Source organism: Bos javanicus, chromosome 5 (assembly GCF_032452875.1).
Source record: "Bos javanicus breed banteng chromosome 5, ARS-OSU_banteng_1.0, whole genome shotgun sequence".
NCBI classification, from domain to species: domain Eukaryota; kingdom Metazoa; phylum Chordata; class Mammalia; order Artiodactyla; family Bovidae; genus Bos; species Bos javanicus.
This window is the reverse complement of record NC_083872.1, coordinates 103,431,554-103,448,201: the sequence shown is the minus strand read 5'-3', so window position 1 is coordinate 103,448,201 and position 16,648 is coordinate 103,431,554. Positions and strand designations below refer to the sequence as shown.

At 42.0% G+C, this 16,648-nt stretch overlaps 1 long non-coding RNA gene across 1 annotated transcript; it reads left to right on the top strand.

The window, feature by feature from the left end:
- The first annotated feature begins 13 nt into the window (after positions 1–13).
- On the top strand, positions 14–2,490 carry LOC133248207 (uncharacterized). Its single transcript, XR_009736637.1, has 3 exons — positions 14–630; positions 897–1,609; positions 2,217–2,490. It is a non-coding gene; the product is annotated as an uncharacterized LOC133248207 (long non-coding RNA).
- Positions 2,491–16,648: the final 14,158 nt, after the last annotated feature.

The following is a 16,648-nucleotide window of genomic DNA, read 5'->3' as shown; positions in this document are numbered from 1 at the left end:
GGGGTCCTCTGCCTCATCCTGGTGTCCCTTCTCTTCCTGGTCCTCATCATCCTGGTGACTCAGGTGTTCAGATGGAGAGCAGAGTGCAGAGGTGGGCTGCAGGGGGAACCAGTGACCAGAGAGAGTGTGTGGAGGCAGGAGATGGGGCAGGTGTGAGGAGGGGAACCTAGGCCAGGTCTTTGCTGTGAGTCTGAAGAACTCCATGTGCTCCATGCTAAGCTCTAAGGGGTGAGTAGATAGAGGTTCTTAGGACTGGGGCATGAACTTTTGTAAGTCATAGCCTCTCCTACAAGACCATAGAGTCGGGGCTGAGCTGTGAATTCAGGTCAGACGAGGAGAGAAGGTGCTGACATGGTGCACGGGGTGGGAGATGATCCTGAGGTCCAAGCAGCCTCTGTGTGAATATCGGGGAGATAAAGGGTGGGCCTGCAGGACCGGGGTGTCTGGGGCAGCACCTCTGACCTGCTAGGGGATCTCTCAGCGGGCTGGATCAGAGTGTCTGGGGCAGCATCTCTGACCTGCTGGGGCATCTCTCAGCCTTATCCAGCTATGAAGATGCTCTTGCTGAAGCTGTGTATGAGGAGCTTGATCACCTTGTGACTCAGAAGAAGGGTCTTCTGGGCAGCCCAGGTGGGTGTCTCTGCCTGCCCTCCTGGGACCTCTGGTTGTTACACCCACTGGGTGTGCGCATTTTCTCAGCATCTGCAGACCCCACACGTTCCCCAGGCTCACAGAGGCAGCTCTCCAAAGTGGCAGGATGGCTTCTCACAGCCCTGTGAGCCCCAGCCTCTGTCTACACTGCAAGAGCCAGACCCATCCCTTCTAAGCCTTAACACTGGTCCCGTGGGTGTGGGAGGGTCATTCTGTGTGTTGTGTGATGTTTGTCTCCACTTTAGGCTTCCTGTCAGATGGTGAGGACAAAATTGACTCCAGATCCACTCCAGGTAATAGAGGTGGACCTACTTCAGCTGAGTGTTACGGAGGAGAGTTTCCCTCCTCATAGAGAGGAGATGTAAGGGAAGTCTTCCTTTACAGTCTCCTTTGATGGACCAGAGGGATCCCTTGTGTCCGGATCTGGTCTGTCCTTCTCCTTCTCTGGCTGTTCTGTGATGTTGCACATTTGGGGCTGGGCTCTCTGTGTTCAGAATCACAAGTGACACACACTGGTTTTAAAAATAACATCTGTAAAGCACAGTTTGTCAAAATACTTTAATAATGCTCAATGGTGGGAGAGTTGCTTTGAGGTATATATTTTCAATCAGGAAATATTAAGATATGTAATATCATGTTTTGGTTTATGGACACATCAAAATGAAACATGGTCTCAGAGAAAAAAATCTTTTGAAACAAGGAGTGACAGGTGCCTCTATTTAGCATCTCAGAAACTCTGGGTCAGAAGGTATCTTAGGTATTTCCCAGATCAACCCCCTTACTGTGGTTTCATCTGATCCCTGCTCTGCCCTCAGAAGTGCCAGATCAAAGGACTGATGCCCCTGGTAAGGATTATGATGATGCTGAAAGGTACCAGTGCCTGGGGCTCCTCCTGCCTCTCAGGGGACCAAGGAGGAAGTGCTCCCAAAGAAAGAAGATGGGATGAGGTCTCAGACAGGTGAGTGGGGATTAGCTGATCCCCTGTAATCTCTGGTTTCTGTCCAGGAAAGGGTGAATTTGAGCTCCTCAATGCCAAACCTCTCTACAGTTTCAAAACATGGGTAGTCTCATGCATTTGATGGGCTTCCCTGGTGGCTCAGATGGTAAAGAATCTGCCTGCAATTCAGTAGACTGGGGTTTGATCCCTTGAGCAGGAAGATCCCCTGGAGACGTGAATGGCTACCCACTCCAGTATTCTTGCCTGGAGAATCCCATGGATAGAGGAGCCTGGCAGGCTACAGTTCATAGGGTTGCAAAGAGTCAGACACAACTGAATAACTAGCACTTCACTGCCTGGAGGCAGGTCTCAGAGCTCCTGTGTGAGCACAGGTCTCCTGTGATGCAGGGTTTCCACATGAGCTGAGGCCCCAGAGAGTAAATGGACTGGACCTGAGAGGACAGCTGGGATCCATCCTCACTGTAGCTGATATGAAATAGTCTGAGCCTCCCTGCCCACCCCTGGATTCCAGGGATGCTTTGTCATTACAACTTGCTTAACTTGCTTCCTCCTCACTGTCTGGCCCCCTTGTCTCTGTTCTAAATCATACCTCTCTTTCCTCTTTCAGGCTCTTCTCTAAACATCTTTACAGAGGAAGCTGATCTTGGGGAAGGAGGAGAGAGCCCCTGGCTGCTCCAGGGGGAGAAAGGGGACCCTGGGTATGATGATGTTGAACTAAGTGCCCTGGGAACATCCACAGTGACTTTTCCATGATGTTGTATTAAATACAAGATCATGCCACAGATATTCTAATTGCCTGTATCTCAATAGAATAGTGCTGACCTCTGATTGTGTTATATGGAAATTGCTTAAGGTGAAATATTCTCAATAAAGTAAATTTTTTTTTTGCTTTGTTAATAATTACCACGTTCCATTGACTCAGAAAGTAAAGCATCTGTCTACAATGTGGGAGACCCGGGTTCTATCCCTGGATTGGGAAGATCCCCTGGAGAAGGAAATGGCAATCCACTCCAGGACTATTGCCTGGAAAATCCCATGGACAGAGGAGAGTGGTAGGCTACAGTCCATGGGGTCGTAAAGAGTCGGACACGACTGAGCGACTTGACTTTCACTTTCACCACGTTCCATGTCAAATGCTTTTAGAGGATTTCCTCAAAGGAAATACACGATGAGTGCACTGCCCTCTTTTCTCACCTTCTTCAAAGGCTAATGAGAGCATGAATTTGTCCGGGATTACAGATGCTCCAGGTCACTCTTGCTTAGAATAAGTATCTAAACTTGGTCCACATTCACACCCTCCGTCCTAGCAAGATGACTTTGTTGACCAAAAGGTATAGTCAGAACCTGGTAGAGTTATTTTATTTGGTGGGAATGCTTAAGACTTGAAGCCCTGGAGATATAGCATCTCAGTAGCTTTGAGAAAACTGCTCCAAAGAGGCAGCAGGGGAAGTCAGGCTGTATACAAGTTTGCAACAAAGGGAGCAGGGAATCTGAACATCAAAGATCAGGTACCAAGTTAAGGAATGTAGCGTTCTATAACGCTGGACTGGGAGAAACACAAGCTGGAATCAAGATTGCCGGGAGAAATATCAATAACCTCAGATATGCAGATTACACCACCCATATGGCAGAAAGTGAAGAGGAACTCAAAAGCCTCTTGATGAAAGTGAAAGTGGAGAGTGAAAAAGTTGGCTTAAAGCTCAACATTCAGAAAATGAAAATCATGGCATCCGGTCCCATCACTTCATGGGAAATAGATGGGGAAACAGTGGAAACAGTGTCAGACTTTATTTTTGGGGGCTCCAAAATCACTTCAGATGGTGACTGCAGCCATGAAATTAAAAGACGCTTACTCCTTGGAAGGAAAGTTATGACCAACCTAGATAGCATATTCAAAAGCAGAGACATTACTTTGCCAACAAAGGTTCGTCTAGTCAAGGCTATGGTTTTTCCCGTGTATGGATATGAGAGTTGGACTGTGAAGAAGGCTGAGCACCGAAGAATTGATGCTTTTGAACTGTGGTATTGGAGAAGACTCTTGAGAGTCCCTTGGACTGCAAGGAGATCCAACCAGTCCATTCTGAAGGAGATCAGCCCTGGGATTTCTTTGGAAGGAATGATGCTAAAGTTGAAACTCCAGTATTTTGGCCACCTGATGCGAAGAGTTGACTCATTGGAAAAGACTCTGATGCTGGGGGAGATTGGGGGCAGGAGGAGAAGGTGACGACAGAGGATGAGATGGCTGGATGGCATCACTGACTTGATGGACGTGAGTCTGAGTGAACTCCAGGAGTCGGTGATGGACAGGGAGGCCTGGTGTGCTGCAATTCATGGGGTCGCAAAGAGTCGGACACGACTGAGGGACTGATCTGATCTGATATATGGAAAGATGCAAGCCTCTGGTCTCACTGGATTCATTCCTTCCATATGCAGCTCAGCTATCTGGGGCCAACCTGTTTCCCTGTTCACCTTAAGGAGAAGCAGATGGCTGCTTCTTGCATCCCCCAGCTATCACCATGGGGGGTGGCAGCATCCCCTGGACCAGTTTTGGGAGCCCTCATTCACAACTGGAGACCAGAAGTCATTGATGGCTGTGACATTTCTCGTTTATTGATATGCCAGGAGATATTTTCATTTCACAAACTCATGGAAAAAACTCAATCCTGAACATTCCTGTATGTTCTTCCCTGAGATGTCACATCACCTGTTTTTAACCTATTCTTGGGCACCAGACTTGGGTGTGGGTTTCAAAGCGGGAATTTGCTGGTGGGAGAGAATGGATACAGCTTTCCTTATCCTGCTTAAGTGTTCATGGGTCAATTAAAACTCTAACTCTAGGTAACTACCTTTGCCTTTTCATCTCTCATTCCCTAGGTTACTTTATTTGTTTATTCCTCAAGCAGATATAGATTCCTTCTTGCTCTTCTCCCATGTCTAGTTGGTTATCAAATCCTTATGAATCCATTCTTCCCATCCCTGCCTACTATTTCTTCAGAACATTGTCATTTCTTGTCTGTCCAATTATCTATCCTTCTGAGCAAATTATATCAGCTCCTATCTCTCTCTAGTTGATGGATGGCAAACTGGTGCTCACCCACACCCTGCATCCATGTGGGACAAGAGGGCAAGAAAGTGAGACCTAGACAGAGGGGATCCAGAAGAAGGGATAGATGGGGAAATCAGGTACGTTTGTCTATTTACATTTCAAAGATGTGGATGGAGGGGTCTGATATGACTGAATTCTTAAAGGAAGTATTTCAGACTAATGGACTCCTCTGAAGACATACTATTTCAAGATTGCTTTAATCTGGTTACTACTGAAAATGTAAACGTGATCTTGCTGTGATTCTTCAGGGTAGAGAGAGCTGTCATGTAGGAGTGGCCAAGTAAAGATTACATTGCACAACAACCCCCTCCCCTCCAGTTCCATTGTGGACATGTGGAGAGGCTGCTGAACTAATATAAGACCTGAGAGTGATGGCCTGGTTGTGAGTTGAACCCACCCAGTTCCTGGCTGATGGCTCTGCATGGTGTCCAGGGCTCTGACCTACAGTCACGCTTGCAGTCTTCATAGTTCTAGGCTGTGCTTGGGGATGGGAAGACGTCCAGGACTCCTCCTAGGGCAGCTCACATGTCTATTCACCACTGGGAAGTGATGAAATAAATGACATATGATGAAAGAAATAAAGTATACCCACCAAGAAGCTCAGGGAGCTCCAAAAAATGCAGATAAACAATCAAATCCAGGGAAAGAATATGTGAACAAAATAAGATTAAAAAGTTATTTATTATTATTATTGTTTTCAATTTTTGGTTTCACTGGGTCTTTGTTGACACACATGGGCTTTCTCTAGTTGTGGCAAGCAGGCACTACTCTTCTTTGTGGACAGCAGGCCTCACTGTGTGGGGGCTTCTCCTGTTGTTGAGCACAGGCTCTAGGTGCACAGGCTTCAGTACTTGTAGCATGCCAGCTCCTATGAGCAGTCTGTGGGTCCTAGAGCACAGAGTAGTTGTGCCCAGGCTCTGAGTTGCTCTGCAGAATAAACTCAGTTTTTTTTTTTTTTCTGTACAGAGCCTGAAATCATAAAAACGGAAGCAACCAGGGAGTTTGCTGATGGTTTAGTGGTTAGGATTCGATGCTTTCACTGCTGTGCCTGTATTCTATCCTGGTCAGGCAACTGTGCAATGAGGCAAAAAAAGAGATCCCTCAAGCTGTGCAATGAGGCACAAAAAGAGAAGGAACCAAATAGAAATTCTGTTGCTTAAGATTACAATGAATGAAATGCAACAAAATGAAAAATGCTACAGAGAGCATCAGCAACAGCAGAAAAATCTTTGAGGCACAAGACAAGAAAATTGAAATTAGCCAGCCAGAGGACAAAGAAGCAAAAAGAATGAAAAAGTGTGAAAGAACCTGTGCGAACTTTGGGATAACATTTACAGTAACAACCTGCACATTATTGGAGTCCCAGAAGGAGGAGAGATGGAGAAAGGGACAGAGATTGTACTTAAAGAAATAATACCGATAAGTTACACATCTGATGAGACTTAGGCCTCCAAGTTCATGTAGCTAATAGGTCACCTCTCAGAGTTCACTCAAAATGATCGTCTCCAAGACACATTGTTTATAATCAAGACAAAGAGAGAATTTTAGAAGCATCGAGAGAAAAGCAAATGCTCACAAAAAAGGAATTCCCTTAAGAATATCAGTGGACTTCTGAGAAGAAACCTGTCAAACCAGGAGAGAAAGGGATGATATATTCAAACTGAAAAAAATAAACCTGCCAGCCAAGAATACTTTTCTCAGGAAGGTTGTCTTTCAGAAATGAAGACGAGATAAAGACATTCCCAAACAAACAACAGTTGAGGGAGTTCACCAACACAGGTTTGTCTTACAAGATTGCTGAAGGGAGTTCTTCAAGCTAAATGAAGGATGTTAATTATTACATGAAAGAAGTGAAATTTTACAACAGACTTGTAAATGTAAATGTGTAATCCAATACAGAATACTCTAACACTGAATATAGTAGTGTGTTAACCAGTTAGCTCTAGTCTAGGGGGAAGTATTAAAATAACTATAGAGAAAAATATTTTGTTACTGATATACAATATAAAAGAGGTAAATTCTGACATCAAAAACAGAAAGGGTAGTGAGGGGATCAAAATGTAGAGCTTTTGTATGTGATTGAAATTAATTTGTTATCAATATAATAGAATACTGTGTCTATAAGATATTTTATGTGAACCATGTGGCAATAAAAGTGTAAAAACCTACAGTAGATTCACAAAAAGTAAAGAGAAAAAAATCAAAGCACATCATTATCCAAAATCATCAGTTCACAGTTCTAACTGTTGTACAGAACAGTCGAGTTGTCCTGGTCTCTACAGCATCCTTCAAGATCAGCCCCAGAGGGCTCTCCTTTCACAAAGTGAAAAACTAATTAGTCTGTCTGTTATTATAAGCCAAAGAACTCTTTCTGCACCTCATCTCCTTCCTTATATCATATAGATGGTGCAGCTGTACTTTTTTAATTGCAAATTTTCATCCTGTGACATTCCTGTGTGGTTTTAATTGAAAACTGCCAAATGATAAATCATCCCAATACCCTGTCTCCTCTGTTGGTTCTGATTAAGACTTAATAAGAAGACATGTGAGTGTGTTGTGGTTTGTCTTGTGTATCCTTAGAGATAGAGATTTTCAGAGTTTGTTGTAATGTATCTGGTGGTGATATGCACCTTCTTTTTGAAAATCAAATTTTGAGAACTCTGCAGTCAGGAGGAAAATACTTCTTGCAGCAAATGCAACTTAAACCTATGGGCTTTTCAGTTGCTTTCACATATAACCAGAGGACTAAAAAGTTTCCTTAGCCAGTGACTGTACCTTTTTGACTCCAAAGAACCTGCAGCTACTTCTGTGGCGCTGGGCTTCAACTAGATGTTTTATCAATGGTGCTGTATAGAAGAAGTTTTGAGACTACTGCAAAAATAAGACTGATAACTGGAAGCAGGAGGCTTAAGTGCAAACCCTGACTCCAGGGAACCCCTGACTCCAGGGAACATTAATTGACAGGAGCTCATCAAACGCCTCCATACCTACACTGAAACCAAGCACCACACAAGGGCCAACAAGTTCCAGGGCGAGACATACCAAGCAAATTCTCCAGCAACACAGGAGCACAGCCCTAAGCTCCAATATACAGGCTGCCCAAAGTCACTCCAAAACCATAGACAACTCATAACTCATTACTGGACACTTCGTTGCACTCCAGAGAGAAGAAATCCAGCTCCACCCACCAGAACACTGACACAAGCTTCCCTAAGCAAGAAACCTTGACAAGCCACCTGTACAAACCAACACACAGTGAGGAAATGCCACAATAAAGAGAACTCCACAAACTGCCAGAATACAGAAAGGACACCCCAACTCAGCAATTTAAACAAGATGGAGAGACAGAGGAATACCCAGCAGGCAAAGGAACAGGATAAATGCCCACCAAACCAAACAAAGGAGGAAGAGATAGGGAATCTACCTGATAAAGAATTCCAAATAATGATAGTGAAATTGATCCAAAATCTTGAAATCAAAATGGAATCACAGATAAATAGCCTGGTGCCAAGGATTGAGAAGATGCAAGAAAGGTTTAACAAGGACCTAGAAGAAATAAAAAAGAATCAATATATAATGAATAATGCAATAAATGAGATGAAAAACACTCTGGAGGCAACAAATAGTAGAATAACAGAGGCAGAAGATAGGATTAGTGAATTAGAAGATAGAATGGTAGAAATAAATGAATCAGAGAGGAAAAAAGAAAAACGAATTAAAAGAAATGAGGACAATCTCAGAGATCTCCAGGACAATATTAAATGCAACAACATTCGAATCATAGGGGTCCCAGAAGAAGACGACAAAAAGAAAGACCATGAGAAAATACTTGAGAAGATAATAGTTGAAAACTTCCCACAAATGGGGAAGGAAATAATCACTCAAGTCCAAGAAACCCAGAGAGTCCCAAACAGGATAAACTCAAGGTGAAACACCCCAAGACACATATTAATCAAATTAACAAAGATCAAACACAAAGAACAAATATTAAAAGCAGCAAGGGGAAAACAACAAATAACACACAAGGGAATTCCCATAAGGATAACAGCTGATCTTTCAATAGAAACTCTTCAAGCCAGGAGGGAATGGCAGGACATACTTAAAGTGATGAAAGAAAATAACCTACAGCCCAGATTATTGTACCCAGCGAGGATCTCCTTCAAATATGAAGGAGAAATCAAAAGCTTCTCAGACAAGCAAAAGCTGAGAGAATTCAGCACCACCAAACCAGCTCTCCAACAAATACTAAAGGATATTCTCTAGACAGGAAACACAAAAAGGGTATATAAATTCAAACCGAAAACAATAAAGTAAATGGCAATGGGATCATACTTATCAATAATTACCTTAAATGTAAATGGGTTGAATGCCCCAACCAAAAGACAAAGACTGGCTGAATGGATACAAAAACAAGACCCCTGCATATGTTGTCTACAAGACACCCACCTCAAAACAGGGGACACATATAGACTGAAAGTGAAGGGCTGGAAAAAGATTTTCCATGCAAATAGGGACCAAAAGAAAGCAGGAGTAGCAATAGTCATGTCAGATAAAATAGACTTTGAAACAAAGGCTGTGAAAAGAGACAAAGAAGGTCACTACATAATGATCAAAGGATCAATCCAAGAAGAAGATATAACAATTATAAATATATATGCACCCAACATAGGAGCACCGCAATATGTAAGACAAATGCTAACAAGTATGAAAGGAGAAATTAACAATAACACAGTAATAGTGGGAGACTTTAATACCCCACTCACACCTATGGATAGATCAACTAAACAGAAAATTAACAAGGAAACACAAACTTTAAACGATACAATAGACCAGTTAGACCTAATATCCATAGGAAATTTCATCCCCAAACAATGAATTTCACCTTTTTCTCAAGCGCACATGGAACCTTCTCCAGGATAGATCACATCCTAGGCCATAAATCTAGCCTTGGTAAATTCAAAAAAATTGAAATCATTCCAAGCATCTTTTCTGACCACAATGCAGTAAGATTAGATCTCAATTACAGGAGAAAAACTATTAAAAATTCCAACATATGGAGGCTGAACAACACGCTGCTGAATAACCAACAAATCACAGAAGAAATCAAAAAAGAAATCAAAATTTGCATAGAAACGAGTGAAAATGAAAACACAACAACCCAAAACCTGTGGGACACTGTAAAAGCAGTCCTAAGGGGAAAGTTCATAGCAATACAGGCATACCTCAAGAAACAAGAAAAAAATCAAATAAATAACCTAACTCTACACCTAAAGCAACTAGAAAAGGAAGAAATGAAGAACCACAGGGTTAGTAGAAGGAAAGAAATCTTAAAAATTTGGGCAGAAATAAATGCAAAAGAAACAAAAGAGACCATAGCAAAAATCAACAAAGCCAAAAGCTGGTTCTTTGAAAGGATAAATAAAATTGACAAACCATTAGCCAGACTCATCAAGAAACAAAGGGAGAAAAATCAAATCAATAAAATTAGAAATGAAAATGGAGAGATCACAACAGACAACACAGAAATACAAAGGATCATAAGAGACTACTATCAGCAATTATATGCCAATAAAATGGACAACGTGGAAGAAATGGACAAATTCTTAGAAAAGTTCAACTTTCCAAAGCTGAACCAAGAAGAAATAGAAAATCTTAACAGACCCATCACAAGCACGGAAATTGAAACTGTAATCAAAAATCTTCCAGCAAACAAAAGCCCAGGTCTAGACAGCTTCACAGCTGAATTCTACCAAAAATTTAGAGAAGAGCGAACTCCTATCCTGCTCAAACTCTTCCAGAAAATTGCAGAGGAAGGTAAACTTCCAAACTCATTCTATGAGGCCACCATCACCCTAATCCCAAAACCTGAAAAGATGCCACAAAAAAAGAAAACTACAGGCCAATATCACTGATGAAAATAGATGCAAAAATCCTTAACAAAATTCTAGCAATCAGAATCCAACAACACATTAAAAAGATCATACACCATGAGCAAGTGGGCTTTATCCCAGGGATGCAAGGATTCTTCAATATCCGCAAATCAATCAATGTAATACACCACATTAACAAATTGACAAGTAAAAACCATATGATTATCTCAATAGATGCAGAAAAAGCCTTTGACAAAATTCAACATCCATTTATGATAAAAACTCTCCAGAAAGCAGAAGTAGAAGGAACATACCTCAACATAATAAAAGCTATATACGACAAACCCACAGCAAACATTATCCTCAATGGTGAAAAATTGAAAGCATTTCCCCTAAAGTCAGGACCAAGAGAAGGGTGCCCACTCTCACCACTACTATTCAACATAGTTTTGGAAGTTTTGGCCACAGCAATCAGAGCAGAAAAAGAAATAAAAGGAATCCAAATCGGAAAAGAAGAGGTAAAACTCTCACTATTTGCAGATGACATGATCCTCTACATAGAAAACTCTATAGACTCCACCGGAAAATTACTAGAGCTAATCAATGAATATAGTAAAGTTGCAGGGTATAAAATCAACACACAGAAATCCCTTGCATTCCTATACACTAATACTGAGAAAATAGAAAGAGAAATTAAGGAAACAATTCCATTCACCATTGCAAGGAAAAGAATAAAATGCTTAGGAATATGTTTACCTAAAGAAACTAAAGACCTATATGTAGAAAACTATAAAACACTGGTGAAAGAAATCAAAGAGGACACTAATAGATGGAGAAATATACCATGTTCATAGATTGAAAGAATCAATATAGTGAAAATGAGTATACTACCCAAAGCAATCTATAGATTCAATGCAATCCCTATCAAGCTACCAATGGCATTCTTCACAGAGCTAGAGCAAATAATTTCACAATTTGTATGGAAATACAAAAAACCTCAAATAGCCAAAGCTATCTTGAGAAAGAATAGAACTGGAGGAATCAACGTTCCTGACTTCAAGCTCTACTAGAAAGCCACAGTTATCAAGACAGTATGGTACTGGCACAAAGACAGAAATATAGATCAATGGAACAAAATAGAAAGCCCAGAGATAAATCTACGCACATATGGATACCTTATCTTTGACAAAGGAGGCAAGAATATACAATGGATTAAAGACAATCTCTTTAACAAGTGGTGCTGGGAAAATTGGTCAACCGCCTGTAAAAGAATGAAACTAGAACACTTTCTAACACCATACACAAAAATAAACTCAAAATGGATTAAAGATCTAAACGTTAGACCAGAAACTATAAAACTCCTAGAGGAGAACATAGGCAAAACATTCTCTGACATACATCACAGCAGGATCCTCTATGATCCACCTCCTAGAATATTGGAAATAAAGGCAAAAATAAACAAATGGGACCTAATTAAACTTAAAAGCTTCTGCACAACAAAGGAAATTATAAGCAAGGTGAAAAGACAACTTTCAGAATGGGAGAAAATAATAGCAAATGAAGCAACTGACAAACAACTAATCTCAAAAATATACAAGCAACTCCTACAGCTCAATTCCAGAAAAATGAATGACCCAATCAAAAAATGGGCCAAAGAACTAAACAGACATTTCTCCAAAAAAGACATACAGATGGCTAACAAACACATGAAAAGATGCTCAACATCACTCATTATCAGAGAAATGTAAATCAAAACCACAATGCAGTATCATTTCTCACCAGTCAGAATGGCTGTGGTCCAAAAGTCTACAAGTAATAACTGCTGGAGAGGGTGTGGAGAAAAGGGAACCCTCTTACACTGTTGGTGGGAATGCAAACTAGTACATCCACTATGGAGAACAGTGTGGAGATTCCTTAAAAAACTGGAACTAGAACTGCCTTATGATCCAGCAATCCCACTGCTGGGCATACACACTGAGGAAACCAGAATTGAAAGAGACACATGTACCTCAATGTTCATCGCAGCACTGTTTATAATAGCCAGGACATGGAAGCAACCTAGATGTCCATCAGCAGATGAATGGATAAGAAAGCTGTGGTACATATACACAATGGAGTATTACTCAGCCATTAAAAAGAATACATTTGAATCAGTTCTAATGAGGTGGATGAAACTGGAGCCTATTATACAGAGTGAAGTAAGCCAGAAAGAAAAACACCAATACAGTATACTAACGAATATATATGGAATTTAGAAAGATGGTAACAGTAACCCTGTATACGAGACAGCAAAAGAGACACTGATGTATAGAACAGTCTTTTGGACTCTGTGGGAGAGGGAAAGGGTGGGATGATTTGGGAGAATGGTATTGAAACATGTATAATATCATATATGAAACGAGTCGCCAGTCCAGGTTCGATGCGCGATACTGGATGCTTGGGGCTGGTGCACTGGGACGACCCAGAGGGATGGTATGGGGAGGGAGGAGGGAGGAGGGTTCAGGATGGGGAACACATGTATACCTGTGGCGGATTCATTTTGATATATGGCAAAACCAGTACAATATTGTAAAGTTAAAAAATTAAATTAAATTAAAAAAAAATCAAATTTTGCCCTGTTAATTGCTGAAAGCATTTGACTTAAAAAAAAAAAAGGTATCAATTAGCTAAATAATGTCCTCAAAACTAGTTCTTTATGTTTAAGACACTTTCTTTTAAAAGTCTAGAATAGTACCATTCAGTCATTCAATAAACATTAGCTGAGCATCTATTAGTCAAGGCTATGGTTTTTCCAGTGGTCATGTATGGATGTGAGAGTTGGACTGTGAAGAAAGCTGAGTGCCGAAGAATTGATACTTTTGAACTGTGGTGTTGGAGAAGACTCTTGAGAGTCCCTTGGCCTGCAAGGAGATCCAACCAGTCCATTCTAAAGGAGATCAGTCCTTGGTGTTCATTGGAAGGACTGATGTTGAAGCTGAAACTCCAATAATTTGGCCGCCTGATGCAAAGAGCTAACTCATTGGAAAAGACCCTAATGCTGGGACGAATTGGGTGGGCAGGAGGAGAAGGGAACAACAGAGGATGAGATGGCTGGATGGCATCACTGACTCGATGGACATGAGTTTGAGTGAAGTCCGGGAGTGGGTGATGGACAGGGAGGCCTGGTGTGCTGTGATTCATGGGGTCGCAAAGAGTTGGACACTACTGAGAGACTGAACTGAACTGAACTGAACTGAGCATCTATTAACTTATAGAGAGTAGAAATACAGAGCTTATACACAGGAACAGGCTTCACTCCAATCCTGGGCCTTGGCAGGGCCTCAGCAGATGCCTGCAGCCTGTAGGAGCCTTGGAAAGCATGCCCAGATGCGGAAAGATTCGATGATAAGGAAAAGAGAATCTGTTCCAGACTTGCAGATGTTAAAGGAGAAGCACATTTTGCTGTGTTTCCGGTATTCTTATCCTGGTCTGCAGCTTGGACTCAGCTGCACCAAAGCTCCATGTGCAATAGAGCATCAGTTTCATAGAGTTCAAGTCTGAGCAACCACACAGGCTTTAAACTATGAGGGCCATCCCAGTGACGCTAATCTTGGGTTTAAGAGGCTTAAGAATGACCACCCACAGGAGCTCAATAGCTGTGGAGTTGGTCATTACATCAACTTTGAGCAGAGGTGGATTAATTATGAAGCTATTGAAGCTTCACTTTCATAGCCTTTCCTTACACCAGCCCCTTCCAAGTCCCATGAGGGAAGCCCTAGGGCTGTGCTCACAAGGATATAGGTTTTGAAACAGCCATTTTCTTGAGATGAGGAAAAAAATATTCAGCAAGATCACTTCTTAACCAAAGGTGAAGTAGTTTATTAAGTGCTGCTGCTGCTAAGTCGCTTCAGTCGTGTCCGACTCTGTGCGACCCCATAGACAGCAGCTCACCAGGCTCCCCCATCCCTGGGATTCTCCAGGCAAGAACACTGAAGTGGGTTGCCATTTCCTTTTCCAACGCATGAAAGTGAAGTCATTCAGTCGTGTCCCACTCTTAGCGACCCCATGGACTGCAGCCTACCAGGCTCCTCCGTCCATGGGACTCTCCAGGCAAGAACACTGGAGTTGGTTGCCATTTCCTTCTCCAATGCATAAAAGTGAGAAGTGAAAGTGAAGTCACTCAGTTGTGTCCCACTCTTAGTGACCCCATGGACTGAAGCCTACCAGGCTCCTCCGTCCATGAGATTTTCCAGGCAAGAGTACTGGAGTGGGGTGCCATTGCCTTCTCCATTATTAAGTGCATGGAGCACTAAATCCAGGAATCAAATTTGTTCAGGAAATCAAGAAAAGACTTAGGGGGCTTAGAAAGTACATGTTGCCTTTTCATTAGTACAGGATTGGTGGAAGGTAAAAACAGGATCAAAGATGATGAACTGACTAACTCAGAGGAAAGGGGAGCTGTTTAAGGATGAAGGTCAAGATGCTAAGAGACAAATTCGGGAAACTGAGCCTGACTGTCAGCACAGAGTGATGTAAAGGGAACAGGAGATGTACCAGGGGTGGGTGCTCTTAAACTGGACTTAGATCTAGTTGTTGGTCAATCAGAAATGGTGACTGAGAAACAACCAAGCCCAACAGAGGAAACAAGGTGAGACCTGAGGGAGCAGCTTGGGATGAAGACACAGAAGGATGGGGAGATCCAGGAAAGTACCTGCTTCATGTGACAGATTCTGTCTTCTTTTCAAGTCTTCTTTCTCCTTTGTATCCATCAGAAGAGACTCTGCTCTGCTGCTGGATAAAGTGACCCCCAAATCTCTCTCTCTCACACACACACACACACAGATACAAATGCACACATACACACGCACTCATATACACACACATGCACACTCATCACAACCTACAGATGTTTGTGGTCAGTGAGGCTCTTGCACATGCACCATCTGGAACATGCAGCTTCTGGGGCAGGAAAAAGAGGCAGACTAGAGAGTCACATTTGGGCTTTTCATGCCTCCACTCAGAAGTGACACAGGTGACACCACCCATGTTTCATTGGCCAGAATGAGTCACCGGGGAGTAGAAATACAGCTATTTGACAAGTATTACTGTCTATCCACATCCTTCAGTAGAACTCTTGAGAGCAGTCCTGTCAGTTTTTTCTCACCTTGGAGAAGCTTCTGAGGTACAGCTTTGTGCAGAGATTGAACATGATCTGACCCTCTGGAGTGGGCTTGAAGGCATTTTCTATTTGGATCCTTTGGCTGGTGTGTCTCTGACTCCTTACTCCACCTCAGTCTGTGCCGAGGGGGATTAGTCAGATTTTGCCCCCACCTCCCTTCCCCACTCAGTATCACTAACTGCATAGTGATTTTCCACATTTCTTCATGCGTTCATTTCTTATCCAATGTTTGTTATACTCCTTCTATGTGCCTTTACTTGACCTTATAGACACATTGAAGAACAAGACACAATACTTGCTCTCAAGAAGCCCCCGCTTTAGAGACAATAAGAAAGTTTTTACAGATTGAAGAGACACAGCAGTAATTTTGAGCTGCAAGAATTAGAAAGAGTTCATGGAGGTGACAACTCTGTGCATCTAAAAACAGGGAAAGATATACGTATTTTCTTTCTGTAGTGGGCTTGAAAATGTGTCCTCTAGGATTCAAATATGCATAAATGTAATATTCACTATTTTTATAACTGATTTCATCTTGTGCAGTAGCAAGTGGTGTTTGCATGGATTGAATGTTCCACAAAGTTAACACAGACTCTCCCATTTAAAATCGCAGACTCTCCCATTTAAAATTTGTCCCCCTAGTTAGCTCGGGTTTATGGTAATAACTATCTTGTCAACTCTAATTGAAGCTCCCTGCTGAGACTGGTTTTCCTGTATTTAAGGAGACATCTTCTTCTTTTTTTTTTTTAAAGTTAAAAATAACAAATTTATTTATTTATTTATTTATTTTCTTAATTAGTATACATGTGTTCCCCATCCTGAACCCTCCTCCCTCCTCCTCACCACACCATCCCTCTGGGTCGTCCCAGTGCACCAGCCCCAAGCATCCAGCATCGTGCATTGAACCT